Raw genomic sequence first — 20,011 nt, 5'->3', positions numbered from 1 at the left:
ATTTCGAATATGTATTCTATGCAATACAGTATTGCGTAATATTGAACTGGAATTGTGTGTGATGAAGATTTTATATTATAATGGCGAGTTTTTGTAAATGATGTGTGTTGTGAAGTATAAAGGCAAATGGTTAGGAGAGCGTCGTGTTTCAAGTAATCGAATAACTTAAGAATCTCCATTCAAATTTTAAGATTGCAGAACTGCCTTCTTTAAATTTTCCCGAATTTGACGATTGTTTTGAGTTAAATATGATTAGCGAATGGGCGCACCTTGTTACGTAGATCTGCCTTGAGCTCACTGAGAAATTTGATAGTTTGGCAATGACAGCTAAATTTGCGACACATCTTGACTCGCGGCATTGCAGGTAAAGCGAAGACAACCGATCCCGTGAAGGCGAGGAAGGTGAGACATTACTTCAAGCGCAATCCAACCCTTTGGTTACGGGACGTAACCAAGAAGGTCTGCTTCGTCCAGCAGACAATGAAGCGGGCCGAACTTCATGTCTTCAAGGTCTGTTGCTTTTTTCAAGTACGGTCTTTAAAATGGAACATCCATGGTCATAAGGTGAGAGGAACGAGAAGTAATATACTACGAGATGCTGAACCGGACGAAACTGTTACTGCCAAACGTCGATTGACTAATTGAAACATGAGCTGGGGCAGAAAAGACCAGCCATAGTGAGTAATAGGCGCAAACATATTTTTCTTCGCGAAAATACTTGGCCACATACTGGAAACTCCGTCGGGGAACCAAACGCAACTCGAATGGAATAGTCTTCCTCATCCTATGTACTCACAAGGCACATCGCTTTCTGATTATCTCTTATTTACGCTGAGTGGGGGTTAGAATGCTTCAAGCATTAAATTGAACATACAGAACTAAGCTTCATTGGATTAGGATTAGGAGGTCTTCGTAGCCTAATTGGTTGCGTGTCCGCTACTGAGCGAACGATCATGAGCTTATAACTCAGGGCCCTCAACTGACTATCTTCGTGTGTTGTTCTAGCTACTCCGTCCACGCAACAGTCATCATTACGGTCTGCTACATCGGTAATTGGTGCTATCTATAACACAACAATGGAAGCCTCATATCAACAATCCCGCTGTGTATATAGTCCAACTATGAACATTCGAACAATAGGAATATTCTCACGACGAAAAAAGGCGACATGTGTATGGAAAAAAAGGAATACTCTTACGCCAAAAATAGCTACTGTGTAATACATGAGATAAAAATGTACATGAATAAATTCGGCTCTGTTACAAAAAGTTGTTGGCCTAATAAAATAAAAACAGATGGGATAAAAAAATAAGCTCCATTGTAGATACACATACACTCACGATTAGCAGCAACCCATGTTCGTTTTTTGTCAGCTGCACTTATGCCCCTAGACGTGTTTTTTTTTCGGACCTATTAAACTGGCAACAACTTTGCAGAAGTCACATTTTCAAGGATAGCTGAAGACGCTAATGAAAAGCCTTAAAGACATTAAAAAGAATAACTTCCGGGATTCAAGAAATGTGCATTCATCCGATTAAGTAGTGCCGCTTCCAAAGAGCATCTCACAAGTACCAATTTCACCAGAAAAAAATGAGGACAGTTTCAAAGAATTCCTCAATTCCTCAAACGAGAGTTAGTTGTTGCATACGACTAGTGATCCCCGATTTTTGAAATTGATCGTTCATCGGCTAATCGAATACTTTTTAGCAGTTTCTTATTCGATACGATTAATCGCTCCAAATATTCGATTAATCGATTAATCGTCATACTGAGAGGAATAATTGATTAGACTAATATTTCTTATTTGCTAAAAAGCCATCTGGAATCAAAAAAGTGTTCATTCCGCCTGAAATTCAATTATTATCGTTTACCCTCCCCTGAACTTGTAAACGAAGCTTAATTCGCGTTGACGGCATTGAGTTTCGTTTACGAGTTTAAGGAAGCGTCAAAGATAATGTCTGAATTTCAGGATAAAACTGCAGCGGCCGCACGTTTTTTTCTCTGGGTTTGAATCGATTAATCGACGTAAATTATTCGTTCGCTTCGATTATTGGTTGCGCAGTATTCGTTCGATTAATAATCGATTTCTGTAGGAAGTATTCAATTAATCGATTAATCGAACGATTATCGGGGATCACTAAATACAACACACGACAGCGACGAAGAAAGTTCGATATCCATATGGAACCGGCATGACGACAGGAAAAAAACGACGACGACGGGAATGATGAAAAGTGCGATGGAAATGAAAATATATCATTTTATCGCACTTCTAGATGAATCGACGCTTTCGTAACTCAAATAATCATTCAAAAAACTTACATGTTGTCAAATTATCTTATATCTAATAGTAACATTGATTTCTGAACATAGTCTAAAAACACTATTCTTTATTTCACATTGTCACCCCCTCTGAAGGGTGGGATTGAGTCAACTTTCATTAAAACGCAGTTTAGTGAAAAACTAATATTACTCATTTATTTTCTGAATACTCGTAAATTCATCATTTGAGAATATATCTACATAATCAGAAGTACGTTCCACTCTAATTTACAATAGTTATGCGACACAAAAATGTAAAGAGAAACAGTTGTGGAAAGCAATGGAAAATACTTTCATTGAAATCATTTTTAGATTTCTTCAAATATATATTTTTCCTAGGCGGAAATCAACTGAAGATACTAATATTACACGCTAAACACGCAGACGAAATAAATTTTTGTTCGTGATTCCGCTTTCGAAGCGGAATAAAACATTGCAAAACTGGCGATAAAAATTGCGATCTGCATAAGTTGCGTTTTCGTGCAATAGGTTGTAAACAATCATAAATGCAAACACATTCACTGCAACGTTATTGAATACGCTTCGAATACACAGATGATACGAAACTATCCGATTGGCAGTACGCTTTGTATCCTCGCTTCAATAATGAAGCCGTAAGGATGTGGGATTATTTTAACATGCAATTATAATCAGCGTATCTTTCGAAACACGCATTACGCAAACAAAATAAAAAGTGATACGTATTATAATGACTGAATTGTAAATACAAAACCATGAATACACGTCGCCACTAGTAGAATGCCAAAGACGCGAATCGAATCAACAATAAAACTAGCTATGCAAGTATGATTTTGTCTTTTACATGAAATTAAAACACATTTGCTTTGTGCTTTCGAAAGAAGTAAATCGCTGTCCCCCAGAACTTGATAGCCTTGTACGAAATAAGTGGTTATCCATGTAATTAAAGATCGAAAAAGTTAGAGTTAAATTGTTTTATTATTATGTTAATGTTCAAATGTATCGGGTATAAATTACTGTTTCTCTATGGTTATTGGTTATGGCTGGAATTTTCCCATTAACATGGTCTGTCATCTTTTGCACTGGATGTTTTCCCACTTGTACGGCAGCCAAATTTAATCTTATCTTTGACTCCTCTTCGATTTCAAATCCGCCCATCTTCCTTAATTTTCTTTTCACAATCGAGCAGTATACATGCCTCAATCGTCCATTGGGATAAACAGCGAAGTTAATTTAAGCTCTTTGCGGTCGTATGTCAGTCCTTAGCCACCACAGCAAGGAATCATACTAAACACTCTATTCAACCATGTTAAAATTACCCTATTTCTAAACAATTTTAATGTCAGGTTCAGGTTCACAGATCACGAATTCCGCAACTCTCAAAGATCCGCAACTTTCGAGGAGGATGTTCGATAGTTTGTGGAGAATTTACTGAGAGAGATGATGATTCAGATTCAGATGGTTTTTCCACCAAAACTAATGAGCAATCAGGAAATCAGGGAATCATTCCTCAATCCTTCCCTGCCGTTTTTGCACCGAGACGTGATCGTGATGATTAGGTATTCCTACATGACGACGCATCAGTTCATACATGTAGGAAGTCCTTTACGTGATTTATTAAACTTGGGCTTGATATTTTGGACTTCTTCTTGGATGGCACTAACGTTCCCAGTGGAACTTTGGCCTTCTCAACGTAAGTATTATTTGCGTCATTTCTATTAGTAGTACTTAGTTGAGATTTCTATGCCAAAAAATACGCCTTAACTGTATTCTGGAGTGGCAAGCTCTAGAATACGCGTGGCCACAGTGCAAGCCGAAAGAAATTTCTTTGGCGAAAAATCTCCCGGCCAGAACGGGTATCGAACACGAACCCTCGGCAGGAAAATGTGAGACGCTAACCACTCGACCACGGGAGCACACCATTTGGACTACCCTGCTTATTTACCATTTGAAACCCCATTCTAGAACTAATGAATAGTGATCGTACGATATACGGCTAACAGGCAGTATAAGAGTTTGAAGGAGCTTAGATGAGAAGCTTCCGTTGCATGGAGCTAGATACAAATTTACCCATTTACACAAACATGACACATGTTTGCGTTGATTGAGAACTAAGGATTACCTTCAAATTAGAAACTTGTAATTCATGCGGAATATGGTGTTAATTTTGTAAAGGTGTGATAGTTTTCCATCTGTTTTTATATTAACCAGGCTAAAAAACACTTTTTCATGTTTTTTTTTCGGAAAATTTATTGTAATTTGTATGCAAATTGCATTGAACACATTTCTTACAATGGAAAGGATTTAAACAGGCCATTGTTTGTATTCATTTTCAAATTAATAAAGGGTGTGTCACATCAAATTGCATCACGGAAAAAACGCTGTAGAAATTCGCCCAGTAGCCCGATCCTTTTGAAAATTTTAGACAGTAGAATAAAAACTATTAAACAACTTTTGGCATTTTCTTTTTATTCATTCTTCGAGCCCAAGCCCGTATGCTCACACCTTCCTCTTTACCCCGTCCATAAGGTTCTGTACAACGTCAGCTTGTAGTTTTTTTTTGAACAGAAATCCATTTTCTCTTGAAGTCCGCCTCCGATTTGACAACTTTTGGGTTCTTCCGGAGGGCCTGCTTTATAATCGCCCAATATTTCTCTATTGGGCGAAGCCCCGGCGCGTTGGGCGGGTTCATTTCCCTTGGCACGAAGGTGACCCCGTTGGCTTCGTACCACTCCAACACGTCCTTTGAATAGTGGCACGAAGCCAGATCCGGCCAGAAGATGGTCGGGCCCTCGTGCTGCTTCAATAGTGGTAGTAAGCGCTTCTGTAGGCACTCCTTAAGGTAAACCTGCCCGTTTACCGTGCCGGTCATCACGAAGGGGGCGCTCCGCTTTCCGCAAGAGCAGATCGCTTGCCACACCATGTACTTTTTGGCAAACTTGGATAGTTTCTGCTTGCGAATCTCCTCCGGAACGCTGAATTTGTCCTCTGCGGAGAAGAACAACAGGCCCGGAAGCTGACGAAAGTCCGCTTTGACGTAGGTTTCGTCGTCCATTACCAGGCAATGCGGCTTCGTCAGCATTTCGGTGTACAGCTTCCGGGCTCGCGTCTTCCCCACCATGTTTTGCCTTTCGTCGCGGTTAGGAGCCTTCTGAACCTTGTATGTACGCAGCCCCTCCCGCTGCTTGGTCCGCTAGACGAATGAACTTGGCAAATTCAGCTTATTGGCGACATCCCGGACCGAACTTCTCGGATCACGTCTAAACTGCTTAACTACGCGCTTGTGATCTTTTTCACTGACGGAGCATCCATTTTTGCCGTTCTTCACCTTCCGGTCGATGGTTAGGTTCTCGAAGTATCGTTTTAGTACTCTGCTGACCGTGGATTGGACGATTCCCAGCATCTTACCGATGTCCCGATGTGACAACTCCGGATTCTCGAAATGAGTGCACAGGATTAATTCACGACGCTCTTTTTCGTTCGACGACATTTTTCCAAATTCACGAAAAATTGACAGTGAAGCATGGCCAACGTGATCTATACACTCTTATCTGATTATAAGCGAAAGCTGAAGATATAATTCCTAAAAATTAAATTTCTACAGCGTTTTTTCCGTGATGCAATTTGATGTGACACACCCTTTATTACTCTCATTCATTTTTCTTTTAGATATCAGTGATTCAGCTTAGAAAATAAAAAAGTAAACAGTAAAAAAATTATAGGAGGTTGCGTCCAAGATACGACCGCATCGTTGGCGCAGAACTACGCTATATAAGCAATAGACGGTAACGGCATTGAATTAAAGAGACTTTAAACTCTGAAAAGCAATAGACTCGGCTACAGTCGATTATATACTTGTTACACCAGCACCGTGTAGCGCCCTTATTAGTTCCGCTTATGTCGAACCAGCCCCACTTTAGTTTTTGTTTATTCGCCAAATTTCCGAGGGGCAAGTTCAACATAGCGGTATGATTATACAACAGGGGTTCGCGCAGAGTCAGCACCACGGAAACGCGTGCGTACGATTCTAGCGCGACCCAGAAATTGTAATTGTAAACATAAGATGAAATAAAAAGTACTGAGGCAGTCGGGCCAGGAAGCAGTATGCTTAGTATGCTGGATTATACCGCGTTGTCTTTTTACTGACTGGTGGCAAAACCAGCGCAACCGTTATTCCACATCTCCTAACTCTTTGGCATCGCATCGAAACAACAATGAAAATACTTGCAAGTATCAAATATCATGCTACATGTTTTTTTAGTATTGCCTCAGTGGAATCGCACATTTAGACATCGTATGTACAACGTAAACCAAGCGCCAAACAAGCGTTCGCCATAGCATGCATACAGAGCCATACATTGGTGGATTGAAGCTACTAGGAATATAAACACTTCTCATCATATTGCGCTATTTTCAATCGGAACGCTACTGTTAATATTACTGGCTCGAACAAAGTTGCATTACTTTCTTATGCTCAAGTTAGGCGCAACTGTCGTAGTTAGTGGAGAAAGTTTTGCTACCGGCAAGCGAAACCAAATCTCATATGAAATTCCAGAACGACAGTTACTTTCTTAGTGATAAAATAAACGAAATAGACTCTCTCTGTTAATCTCAACAACCTCGAGAAGAGTAGCATTGTTTCTTTATGATCAAGATTAGTGCAAATGCAATCCTAGTTGAAGGAAGTTTTGCAACTGGCACGCGAACCCAAATAACTTACAACATTCCAACTCAACATTCAAGATGCTTGGTATTCCCCAAAAAATGTTTTGGCGCACAACCTTAACACCTGCTTCGCCAGCGCCTGCTTGGAAAAAGACTGAATATTTACCTCAGCAGAGATACATTACTAATATCCTAGGGTACATATTTCCTTCCCGCTATCTCCCCTCCTTATTTATATTTATCATTACGGCTGCATAATTTGCACTATGCAGCCGTAATGCATCAGATAATTAGTTGATTGTTGCATCGTGACAGGGCCAATACACACGGCAGCATATACAAGTGGGATTTTAGCGTAGCGAAGATGGACTATTTGTACATACGGGTTATGATGCACGCACGTACGCAGAGTTTTGCTACTGTCATGCGAAATTAAATCACAGACTAAATACCAGAACATTTATTTTCTTGGTGAGCCGACGATAGCCTAGCTCGATGATTCCTCACACAGTTATGTAGCTCAGAACCTTAATGTAATGGCGTCAGTTTGATGCAATTATTGCAATGCCATCAGCGACATCGGCGAGTAAGTAATTTGGTCGCTTCCACAGCTCAATCCGAAACGAAGACATGTGATGACGCAAAACACGGAAGAACCTTGTTTGCCTCAGCCAGATCCACTGTTTATACTCTAGCATTTTAATCTTTTTGGAATGGAAATAGCACTTCGCAACCTTCGAGGGCTAGGAGTCATTGTCCTGTTGGAAAATATAGCCTTTCATATTCATTTCCCTAAGTAATGGCTCTAAGTTTTCCTCCAAGACTTTGACGTAGGATTCACCAGTCATCTTTCCATCTTGACAAGATTGCTCACCCTATTTCAGTGAAAACAGCCTCACACAAGCGGTGATCTTCCTCCGTGTTTAACTGTTGCTTGAGTAAATCTGGATAGCAGACGCTCAGACTTCAGGCAACGAATTCGCTGACGTTTCTTCGTATTCGGTTGCTCACAGTTCGACTAGTTATGTTGAGGTCCAACTCTTCCTGAATCACCCAACAAGATTTATCGGGATCCGATCAAACCAAGCAGCAAATAAGGCGATCTGTGCGAACTGAGGTTTTACAAGGCCTTCCACTTCCGGATTTCCGCTCTACTGTGCCCAGCGTATTATGCTTTTTCATGATTTTCGAAATCGCTCCGATCGAAATACCATATTTTTCTGCGATTTCACGGTGGCTCACATTCGCTTCCACTTCGGAAACGATCAGTTTTCGAATTTCCACCAAATTTAGGACCAATTCCTAAGTATCAAATAATTATGCTTAATATCATCTAATATTTACATAGTTCGGAAATATGTTATGTTTCTATCTTTCTCACAATACCGAAAATAACTTGACAAGCAAACAACATAATGTTTTGGCAAATATTCCGACGAGATCTGGTTCACTGGTTAACTTTTTATTTGACGACAGTAATTAGACAGAACTTCAGACGAAATTTGCTATCGTGTAAATATGCGTGAAAAAGCAATGTAATTGTTCTTGTTGGATCAAGGAATCCCGACTAGATTATGTAGGGATGATCAAATCACCAACTTTATTGTTAATTAGCTGACCCGGTAAACTTCGTCCTGCCCAAAATTTATTTTTCGTTATCACATTCACGTTTTCTTACTAAGCGCACGTTTATGGGTCTAATAGCAGAACTGTTCATTGATTGATCTTCTAATCTACCCTTCAAAATTACCTTCTATAAAATTCCTAGTAATTCTACCAAAACTCGTCATTAGAATATCAGATTATTTTCAGACACAATTCTCGTTCAAGATTTTTCAACCACTTGCAAATAACATGTATCTCCGTTACATGGAATAAATGTTTGATACAGAAAATATGATAGAATAAAGACAGCCCTAAATCGGACAGTTCCTTTATCGAGTTTTGCTCTGATCAAAACATTCGGTGATTTTTATTTATATAGATAGAAAAAGATATAGGAGTGCGTTTTATCACATTAAAATCCATTTCCACTCTAGGGCAAAAATCAATTTCGTTACCGCAAACATCAAATGACTAACAACGCTTGTCACTATGTAATTATAAAACATATGCGAATTGAATTTTCCAAATTTTCCCATTTTCCTTTAGAGTTTTCCTAAAATTTTCAATTGTCATGTTTGGTTGGAATATGTTTGATTGAAATATGTGTATTATTTTTACGGGACCCCCTTTCCATTTCAGAGTAGGGAGGGGTAACATTTACATAGAAACATTTCTCGTATCCAAAAACTCTCACATCCCAAATTTGGTTCCATTTGCTTGATTAGTTCTCGAATTATGTAGAATTTTGTGTTTCATTTGTATGGCACCCCCTTACCTTTAGAGAGGGGAAAGGATTGTCAAACCACCAAACAATTATTCAGTTCATGAGTTATGCAGATTTTTCTCCATTTGTATGGCAGCGAGGAGGGAAGGGGTATAGAACCACCATAGAAACATTTATTGCACCCTAAACCTCCACATGCCAAATTTGGTTCCATTCTCTTGATTAGTTTTTGATTTATACAAAAATTCGGGTTTCATTTTTAGGGCAGCCTTCCTCTAGAGAGGAGGGAGGAATGTCAATTCACCATAGAAACATTTATTGCCCCCTAAAACCTCCACATGCCAAATTTTGCTCAATTTACTTGATTAGTTACTGAGTTATGCAGAAAGTTATGCTTCATCTCAGACAGCCAGTTTTCGCAAGCCTCTTTTGAGGCCAACTTAGTATCACCAAGAGCGTTTTGCATGGACCGGAAGAGATGATAATCACTTGGAGCCAGGTCCGGACTATACGTTGGGTGCAATAGGACATCCCATCCGAGCTACCGTAGCTTCTGCCGGGTCATCAAAGATGTGTGAGGCCGAGCGTTGTCCTGGTGGAAAACAACACCATTCCTATTGATCATTTCTGGCCGCTTCTGGTCAATCGCCTGCTTGAAACGGTCAAGCTGCTTACAGTAGAGAACCGAGTTGAGGGTCTGGCCATAGTTGAGCAGTTCATAGTGGATGATTCCCTTCTAATCCCACCAAGCACACAGCAAAATCTTCCTGGCCGTCAATCCGGGCTTGACTATGGTTTGAGCCGGCTCACCGCGCTTCGACCACGACTTTTTTCGTTTTAGGTTGTCGTACGTGATCCAATTTTCATCACCAGTCACCATCTTCTTCAAAAATGGGTCGAGTTCGTCCCGTTTCAGCAGTGCATCGCAGGCGTTGATTCGAACTAAAAGATTTTTTTGCGTCAACTCGTGTGGCACCCACACATCCAGCTTTTTTTGGAATCCAATCTTCTGCAAATGATTCCAAACGGTTTTATGGTCTATACCCAGTTCCTGGCCAATCGAGCGAGTGCTCACATGCCGGTCTACTTGGATGATTTCAACGATTTTATCGGTTTCCACGACGATTGGCCTACCAGTACGGGGTGTATCTTCGACAGCCACTACAACAGAACGAAATCGATCAAACCAACGCTGTGCTGTGCGAATCGTTACAGTATCGGGTCCATAAACTACACGAATTTTTTCGGCCGCCTTCGTTGCAGTCTCACCTCGCAGGTAGTTAAAACGTATATGGCGAATTTCTTGCTTGGTGGACTCCAGTTTTGACGCGCTATAACTTGAGACTGAAAAGGACAATCACAACACTGTAGCACAGATTGTCGTCTTTAAATAGCCGTATAGTATGACCCAACTAATGTTAAAGTGTTGCCATATATTGACAATATACGACATTTCTTTTTCCCCAACCCAATATATTGTTACGCTTACATGCTACAGTATACCACGAAGACATTTAAGTATGGAATAGGGAAGATTATGGTGTGGGGATGCTTCTCCTGGTATGGGGTTGTCCCCCTGTACTGGGTGGATAAGATATCATGGATCAGTATCTCTACGCCCAAATCCTAAGAGATGTTATGCTGCACACCGCCAAGACCGTCAAAAAGTTGTTTCAGGATAACAAAATCGACGCCATGGAGTGGCCAGCGCAGTCACCGGATCTGATCCCTATAGAGAACCTATGGGAGATCGTAAAAAGTTCGGTGCACATGAAGAAGTCGAAGAATTAGCGGCAACTGTGAGACAAGATTCAAGCTCACGGAACGCTATCCCGGTCATCGCGAGCCAGAAGCTGGTGGAATCCAGGTTACACGAACAAGTACTAACCCTAGAAGCTATTCACGGTATGATTTTTATTGTTTTTTTACCATGAATTTAAAAAAAAAAGTTTATATTGCGTCATTTTAGTTGTTAAGTATCTTTAAAACGCCTTTTTTAATGAATGACTATTGTTTAACTATAGATGTTATAAATTTCTTCGAGCAATGCAAATAAATTAATATAAATGGATTGAAACGTTGAACCTTGCGTCCCTAGAGGTCGACGTTGAGCAGGAACGACGTTTGGTAGGAAAGCGCTAACTGACAGGAACTGACAGCTACAAAATAAGAAAATAAAAATATTGATACGGTATATTTTCGGTTGTTTTACAAAATGTGCCTACTTTCTAGTCGAATTCCTGTCTACTTTCTATTTATAAAATCGGTATGTTTGGGAATTGCAAACCAATGGCGTCGACTGGGGGTACGGAGGAGTCGGACCGCCCCCGGGTGCACGATTTTAGGGATGCAGAATGAACCGAATTTATATGAAGTTCTGACGGGGGTGTGGGGGTGCAAATCGACTTTTCCGCCCCGAGTGCGACACTCTGGGTCTACCCTGGGTGCAAATGTTTCTACTTTTCTGGCGAAAGGAGGGGGTGCAAATCAACTCTTCCGCCCCGAGTGTAAAAGCATCACTCGACGCCACTGGTGCAACGTGTTAATGCTTGAAATATGAATTACTGAAATGTGTTGAATCGGTAAATTTAACTATAAATTTTCATATTTGTTTTTCGTTTCATGAAGTGTCCAACCAACTTTCGATAGTAACCGTCGCACAACTTAAAAAATATTTAATGTTCTAAAACAAGCTAAAATTTCTCAAATTACATTAGGTCAGGTTGTGTATTGTAATCTTTAAGTGAATGTTGAAAAGTAGATATTTGTCAATTGGAATTACACCGTATAAAACTCAAAATATCGATTCGAAACAGTGGAACACACATGCATACCATTTACTATTTGAAAACCCATCGTAGCAGTTCACGAATAACTTTTAAGCTTTGGAGCCATCAAACGGCAGCATCGGCGCCAGGAAGTAGTTGCTTAATTAAATTATCCTGCATGCAACAACTCGCTCGCTGCAACATCGACAAATATTTTCGCAGGCATTTGTATCAGCCTATAAAATTCAACAGGAATTTGCTTGTTGTGGCTAAATTCCTATCTCCGATACCATGCAGGCAGTGTCTATCTAAATTCATAAAACGACGTTACAATTTATTCCGGATGAGACATCGGTATTTAAATTGAATGCGTCATCGCCGGGGAGTATGCTTTTATCGCTAGGAGAAAATGCCACTATTTATAAACATGATCGGAATTTTAACGGTTTGCAGCCGCATGGATTCACCGTAGCGATAAAACACAGTAATGTCAAAGTGCAGCAAAATAAATTGCTGTCACATAAGATGAGCTGAGAGCATCCCCTGATACACTGATTGGTTATGTCTTGCCTATGTTGCACCTGGTACTGTACTATGTTCACCTGAGTGCTCACAGACAAGAAGAAACAGACATGAACATTACTTTAAAACTTCAATTTATCTTCGAAAAGATCGAAAAACATGAAGCACAATTTTCCTAAAATAAAACATCTATATTAACGACAGAATCACCCGCCATCGTTATTCGTGGCGAAGCCTGCCGAAGAAAGTTTTTCGAAACATCCATTTTCAAGAGTGATGCTCTACCAGAAGTTTTTCCATAAATATAACCACTTGTCGTCTACTCGTATTGTGAGAACTTCACTATCTGTTCTTCTTTTTCGTTACGTCAATACAGTTTCTTCGATAACTGATGGTTTAGAGGACATTTCCACTTTTACTACAACACAGTTGTGAGTAAACATATCAAGAGTGTCCTGTTCGAAGGGTTTCATTTTGCAACGAAAGCAAAACAAATATAAAAAACCATATGGCCATATATGTATCGCACAAATGTAAACTTGCTGTTACTCGTGGTCCGCATTTTTGAGAAACGCTTTTTACATAATGTTTGGTTTATTCCCAGGATACATTTGCACTCGATAGCAGCCATAAATTTTATTAGCTTTTAACCCTTTATAAGGCCGTGGAAACTGGGCAACGAATCGACTCCAATACGGCCTTATAAAGGGTTAAAAGATCATTTCGTCGTTTCGAAAGTTCTAATATAAATTGTTTTGTTTCGGTTTTGATAAAGGGAATGGATGCATTTATTTTCCCTCTTCAGGGCCTATGTCAGACTAAACAACATCAATATTAGCATTGTTGGTTGATTTTTTTTATCCCATTTATTTATTTAAGGCTCATTAGCATTTTAGCTGTAACAGAGCCGAATTTTAATCGTGTACATGTCACATGGTTATCATATCTATAATTAGCACATTACACAGTTGCCATTTGCCAGTATTCCTTCTATACCATTACATATGGTACATTCACACAGTAACCATTTAGGCGTAAGAGTTATTCTTTCTGTTCTTCCATTATCCAGTTGGACCACCGGACAGCGGAGACAGTTGATTGATCATTGTTGAGTTATTTATAGAACAGTAGCCCGATGTGTCTGGCAGAGCAGAGCAGTTGTATGGATGAACCGATCTTATTTCGACCGTGGATCGATCTCCATCGCTGATGATTGTTGCGTGGACGTAGCTATTCTGTAACAACACAAAGATGGTCAATGAGGGCCCTGAGTTTTGAACTCACGATCGATCGCTTACTAAGCGAACGCGCAACCAATGTGGCTACGGAGACCCCCTTGTTGGTTGAATTAACACACCATAAAAAGAAATAGGCCTAAGAAAATAAAACTACCGCTTGACCAAGAAGAAGCGTATAGAAATCGTGAGTCGACAAACTTGATTTTATTTTTCTCGTTGTTTGCTCCGAGCGATGATGCGTCTCCATCGAAGTGAATTGATGGAAACGCATTATGATTCGTCGTAAACAACGAAATAATCAACCACCTGCACTAAGGAGCCAATTTTGACCTTCGGCTTCCAGCAACTGATTTGCATGATAAAAACCCTATGCAAGCTTTCAACTCAATCGGACTTCATTTACTTATGTCGCAAAGGCGCCAAAGTTTGAGTTTTTTAAAAACATTAAAATCTTTGTTTTGAAAGGAAATGTTGATGCCAAATGTCTTAAAACAGCATGAAACGTCGGGATCTGCTGTTATCTAAAAAAATGTTGTCCAAAATCAACTTTTGAGACGGAAAAACGAAAACGAGTTGCAAAAAATAGATTTTTGACAAACAAGAATTTTTGAGATAACAGTAAATCTCGACGTTTCATGCAATTTAAAGACATTTAGTTCAAAAAAAAGACGGGTGGGTAATGTCGGGGAGTGACGGAGTGACGTAGGACTATACAAAGGGGACAGCTTTTGTTAAATATATATTTTGAATATATTGTTTTATTTTCTTCTCCTACGTGAATACCTACCTATCTACCTGAAAAATGGATTAGTTTACTGTTTACTCTTTATGAATATGTTGATGGTTCTGAAAAGAACCTTTGGTGTTGTGTTTTTGTTATCACTCGATATTCCCATCTTGTTCGGTTAAACCTTCCTGTTTAGCTATTGCGTTTGCAACTCGCCACAGCTTTCACAGTTGGAAAATTCCCATCCAGCTTGTGACATGTTGTTCAGTAAATTACATTTAATGCGACGTGCCGGAGAAACACTTTGCCACTCACTGAAACTAATTGTTGCCTTGATGAGCGCCGAACCGAAGCTGCTCTGTTCTTGATGCGGGTTTTCTGATTGTCGTGAGCAGCTTTGCAAGCCAACTCGAGCACTCCGACGGCCGAAACTCTATAATCGCTGTTAGGTATACTGGTGCTCCGGCACCAATCCGTTCGGCCTAGTTACCCTTGCGGAGCAATCAGTGAAGGCGACCAACAGGGAACTGGAGACCTGCACGGTTCGAGTGAGACTTTGCCTTTCCCTTAACTTGTCCTCCTTTGTTACGTCCACGATGCCGATGCCGTACAACCACACGGGTTTACGGTTTGAAAGAAAATAAGATATTTTTTTTTTGGGTCCGCGTGTTTTATACTCTAGCGGTACACACTCACAGGATAGAGACAAATCGGCAGACTCAGCCAGAGGGGCGAGTCCAACGAGACGAACGAATGAGCGTTAAAAGGGAGCGATGGCAAAAAAAATACATTCATTACGATTTGTTCGCTCGTTGGATTCACATGCAGGCTAAAAAGGGTCCTTTTCAGGATCACAAAATTATCTTCAATCTGAAGAGTTTATTGTTTTGTTATCACTCGATATCCCCATCTTGTTCGGCTAAACCTTCCTGTTTAGTGATTTGTTGCCACTCGCCACAGCTTTCACAGTTGCAAAATTTCTTCCCATCCAGCTTTGTGACATGTTGTACAGTAAATTATATTTAATGCGACGTGCCGAAGCACCACACAGTGTCGCATTGGAGGCGATTTTAACCTGTAATTGAACATTTGCGATGACAGTGGTACAGTGTCGACTTTCAATGTGGGGTCATAATTTGGATCTCTATGTTTACAAAAATGTCCAACTAAATAAGTCGCATTACATGTCCGTCCAATTAGCTAAATGTCGAACTAATTGTAAATTACTGTACTTTCAATCTGGAAACAATTTAAGAATTGGTGAAAATTGAATAATCAGGAAAGTCTCCAACTATCAATAAGCTCAGAACAACTGCCAAATTCACATACTCATCAGATCCTGGCAAACAAATTATGAAAAAATCAATTTGTGTTTTATTATTATTTTGGATAATGTTTTAGAAAGCATTGAACTGTATTTCCTAAACTCTTTTTTGGAAGGTTTAATGGCCCTGAAAAGCGCCTTGTTTTATGGAATGGTTCCAATTTAGAAAACTTAGTACTCGTGGTTTTGAAAAAAAATCATTTCGAACGCCCTCGATGCCGCCTTGTTCTGGATTTGCCACCAAAGCAGTTTGTATAAAGAACAAACTTTTTTCTTCTGCTACCTGATGCCGTTTTGCGATTGCGTTTGCCACTCGCCCCTCGCTGCAACTGCCTGTTGTTTTGATGTCCACCGAACCGAATGTGTTCTGTTCCGAATGCGGGTTTTCTTATCGTCGCGAGCAGCTTTGCCGGCTAACTCGATCACTTCGGCGGCCGAAACTATACAACGCCGGCTAGGTGGACTGGTGCACTGGTACTAACGCGCTCGGCCTAGCTACCCTTGCAGGGAACTCCAGATCAACACGGTTCGAGCGGGATTTTGCCTTTCCCTTCACTTTTCCTCCTTTACCATGTCCAGACATGGCTGCTTGGGTTGGTTTGTTGATGTGTTGTGATGCGAACCGATGTGGTGTACGGTTTGAATGAGAATGATCGTTACGGCAGCGGAGCGAGGATTTTTAAGCTGACTGGCTGGCTCGAGAATTACGCATGTGTGAGACTGCGACCAATGTTTCGTTCATTTTTTTCTTTTTCCTTTCCAATCGTGCTTCATTCTATTTCGCTGCTGCTCTGGTTGCCCGTTGTGGTCGGTACGATTTGAGGAGCACAAAATGGACCAATCAAAAATGGGCACATAGGGCATTTTGACAATGCTTGATATTTCACAATTATTCAATAATTTATCCCATTAAAAATGAAATGATATTCGTTATGATAGATGCGTAGATATATTTCCTATCAATTGATGCAAAAACCTTTGCGATCTATTGAGAAATGCTCGAGTTATAAGCGTTCCAAATCTTGCATTTTTTCCTACTTGTTCAGTGCCTAGATTTCCATTTCACACCCTATATCTTCCGGTTAGACGTAGTCCTACGTCGAAAAACTTTACGAAACCCCGATTTCATGTACTTCCTCTTCGTGCGAAACTCACCCTTTGGCTCAAACTTTGACGTCTTTGCGACACTAGTAAATGAAGGGAGGGATAAGAGAGGAAGGATAAGATTATTCAAAATACATGAGGAATACAAAAATACGTTATGGAATAAAAATTTCAATGGCTCAGAATTTTTTCTCTTTGAAAGCAAGTTATGGAAACCATAACTCATTGACGACTCATTGACTTGCTTTTGCGGTGATCGGAATGTGTTCCCGAACACGGACACAAAATTCAGACACCTGCTGAAACCATCGTAGCAAACACATGGAGGCGATCTGGCCTAGTGGTAACATCCGTACCTCTCACACTAAGAGCCCCCGTTCAATGCAGACTTTTTTTCGGCCAATAGTTGGTCGGGTTGGGTTGCTAGTGTGCACACCGAGCCAACCAAACAGTCGGGTTGGTCAAGAGTGCGCACACTAGCCAACTTTGTTTCCGAATATTCTCGAAAGACTGTGTATTTAATTTGTGTTTGACAACGGAGAAGAAAAATCAAAAAGAGATTTCGAGTGGCATTGGGTGATTCCCATTCTCAGTGATTCGCACGGCACGTATTTCGGATGGCAAAATTGAGAGCGAATTGAACTATCGGCCGATAAACAATCATCGTGTGTGCGTAGGTCAAAGCTACCGAGTACTGATTAAACAGACGGCCGATAGATTGCTGACAAAACAGTTATTACAACCGGGTGATGATGATAGAAGAACGATGATTAATCGTTGGATGGTGCATATCACGATATAAGATGCCGAAGTGGAGTGAGATATGATGAAAGCCGCCTCTGTGGCCCACCAATGTAATATGAGAGGACTTATTCCCGTATCCACTTACACTTACGTTCCCACTACGCTTACATCTCACTTCAATTTTTTGCACCTATTCAAGTTTCCACCGATCGTGAAAAGTAAAAATGAACTTCGAGTAGAAAGTGGAGTGGAAGCCAGAATGACCCTGTGTTCATTTCCAATGTCGTTTCTAAGAGAAACGTCAGTTGGATTTTGTTTTGTGTATTCTCAAGTACTGGACTAGTTATGTTGAAAAAGGAATATGATCGGCGTTTACGATGAGTACGATTTGTATGTACATTTTATGTACATTTCTGAACAGTGGTACAATAAAGCCATAGAATGTCGAATTTTCCGTGTACATCTATATCTTTCTGTTTTTTTTCTTCAAAAGTTTACCATTGAAAATAGAAAGTATGATTAATTAATTATTACAGATTCTACAACTCTTACAATCTATTTGAAGTTCAGTTCAGTTCATATACCAAACGGGTTTTCTAAAGCATTTGGAGTATTTTACATTTGGAGTATATTTACATATTACAGCCATCATTTGGAGTATAATTTACAGATTTCTGAACAATTACAAAAACTCAATTCAAAAGCAGTTGTCCTCGAAGTCCTACGTCAAGTATCCGTCCGTGCCTCTGGCACAGACACTTCTACTTTTTTAATCATTTTGATATAACATGTGAAATCTGTTAAGAGGAATAAGCAACAAGAGAACAAGAGATATCCTTATTCCGACCAGGTTTATTTTCCTCATAACCGATCAAACTTGAATCGAAATATATGAAGAAACTATTAAATCAGAGCAGTGTACTTATATCGTTTAGTTTTTATTATTTTCAGGCGATTAAATCAAAATTAAATCGTTTACACTTTGTCAATTGATAACTAAGGAAAGCAACAAATATGGCGGAGCGACGAACAAATTGTCTGAAATTTATATAATTAAGCGTGACTAATAGAACTTATTTGCCATTTTTTGGATATTTATACTTTTGCGAGTATACACAAACATTATTTATCAGAAGAATTCAGCTAGTGTGAAATACAGTATTTAATGAACGAAAATAGGCACTGATTGGAATAAGGGAGCATCCTCGCATCCAGTGGTGGCCAGGTATAGACATGGTGCGGGCCGCATTAGAATTTTCATTATAGCCGCGGGCCGCAATTATTTTTTCTCACTACTTGTTATAATAAAATGTAAAACATATGCATTCAGTTCTATACCTGTGTAAAATTCATAACTCGAGGACAAAATAAGATAAAAAAAAATGGTAAACCACCCATTACTATGATATAACCGCAAGGTTGACGTAGGACTATCGTTGGCCTAGTTATCCTTTGTTTGTATTGATTAAATTATTGATTGAATGGAACAATTTTCAAATTCAATTCAATTCACAACTTTAACCTAGGAAACGTTGAATAATCGACATCTAATTGATCACGTTATACTAGATTTCGAACATAGAAAATGGTTCTACGGTATATTTGGATACCTCTCAATCACCACTGTCATCATTATAACGAAAAGTAAAACAAAAAAAAATGATCGAGGACGTCCAATCTTGCCTTTCGAAGAAATTACGTGACGGTCCACGTGGTATCAACCCTATACAGCGAGTAACAAAGAGTCATCGACAACCAGCCATCATCGAAGACGGTACTGTACCATATATTGCAAACGATTCTTGTCGTCGCGTTGTGGTTTAGCGGAGCTGCTGGAAGCCATAGTTAAGGGCTGGCTATACCGGGCTACATCCAGATGAAAAATAATTTAAATTCCCGACGGCGGGGTACGAGAGCTGCGAGGGACTGTAACAGCGGGTGACAATAGCAACACAGCACTATAGTGGAAAAAAAACCACAAAACACCGGAAGTAAAATCGAACTCACTTGCTGAAAAAAACTTTAGTAATGTAACTTGAATGTCACTTAAGAATAAAAAGTCAATGGTAAAAATATTTCGGGAATATCTAGAAAATGTTTATGATTTCTACCTATGCCCACAGGGCGTTCTAACTTTACTAAGCCCTATGTGAAAAAGCAAACAAATTTTTTTCGCTTACCGGTGGACAGATGATACCTTCCTTCGGTAATGAAAACCACCGATCAGTGGTAGGGAAGCGTAGGGGAGCCTTCCAGGCAATGGCAGGAGGCCACCACGCAACGATCCGG

Source organism: Toxorhynchites rutilus, chromosome 3 (genome assembly GCF_029784135.1).
Source record: "Toxorhynchites rutilus septentrionalis strain SRP chromosome 3, ASM2978413v1, whole genome shotgun sequence".
Taxonomy (NCBI): domain Eukaryota; kingdom Metazoa; phylum Arthropoda; class Insecta; order Diptera; family Culicidae; genus Toxorhynchites; species Toxorhynchites rutilus.
Note: the sequence above shows the minus strand (reverse complement) of the source record.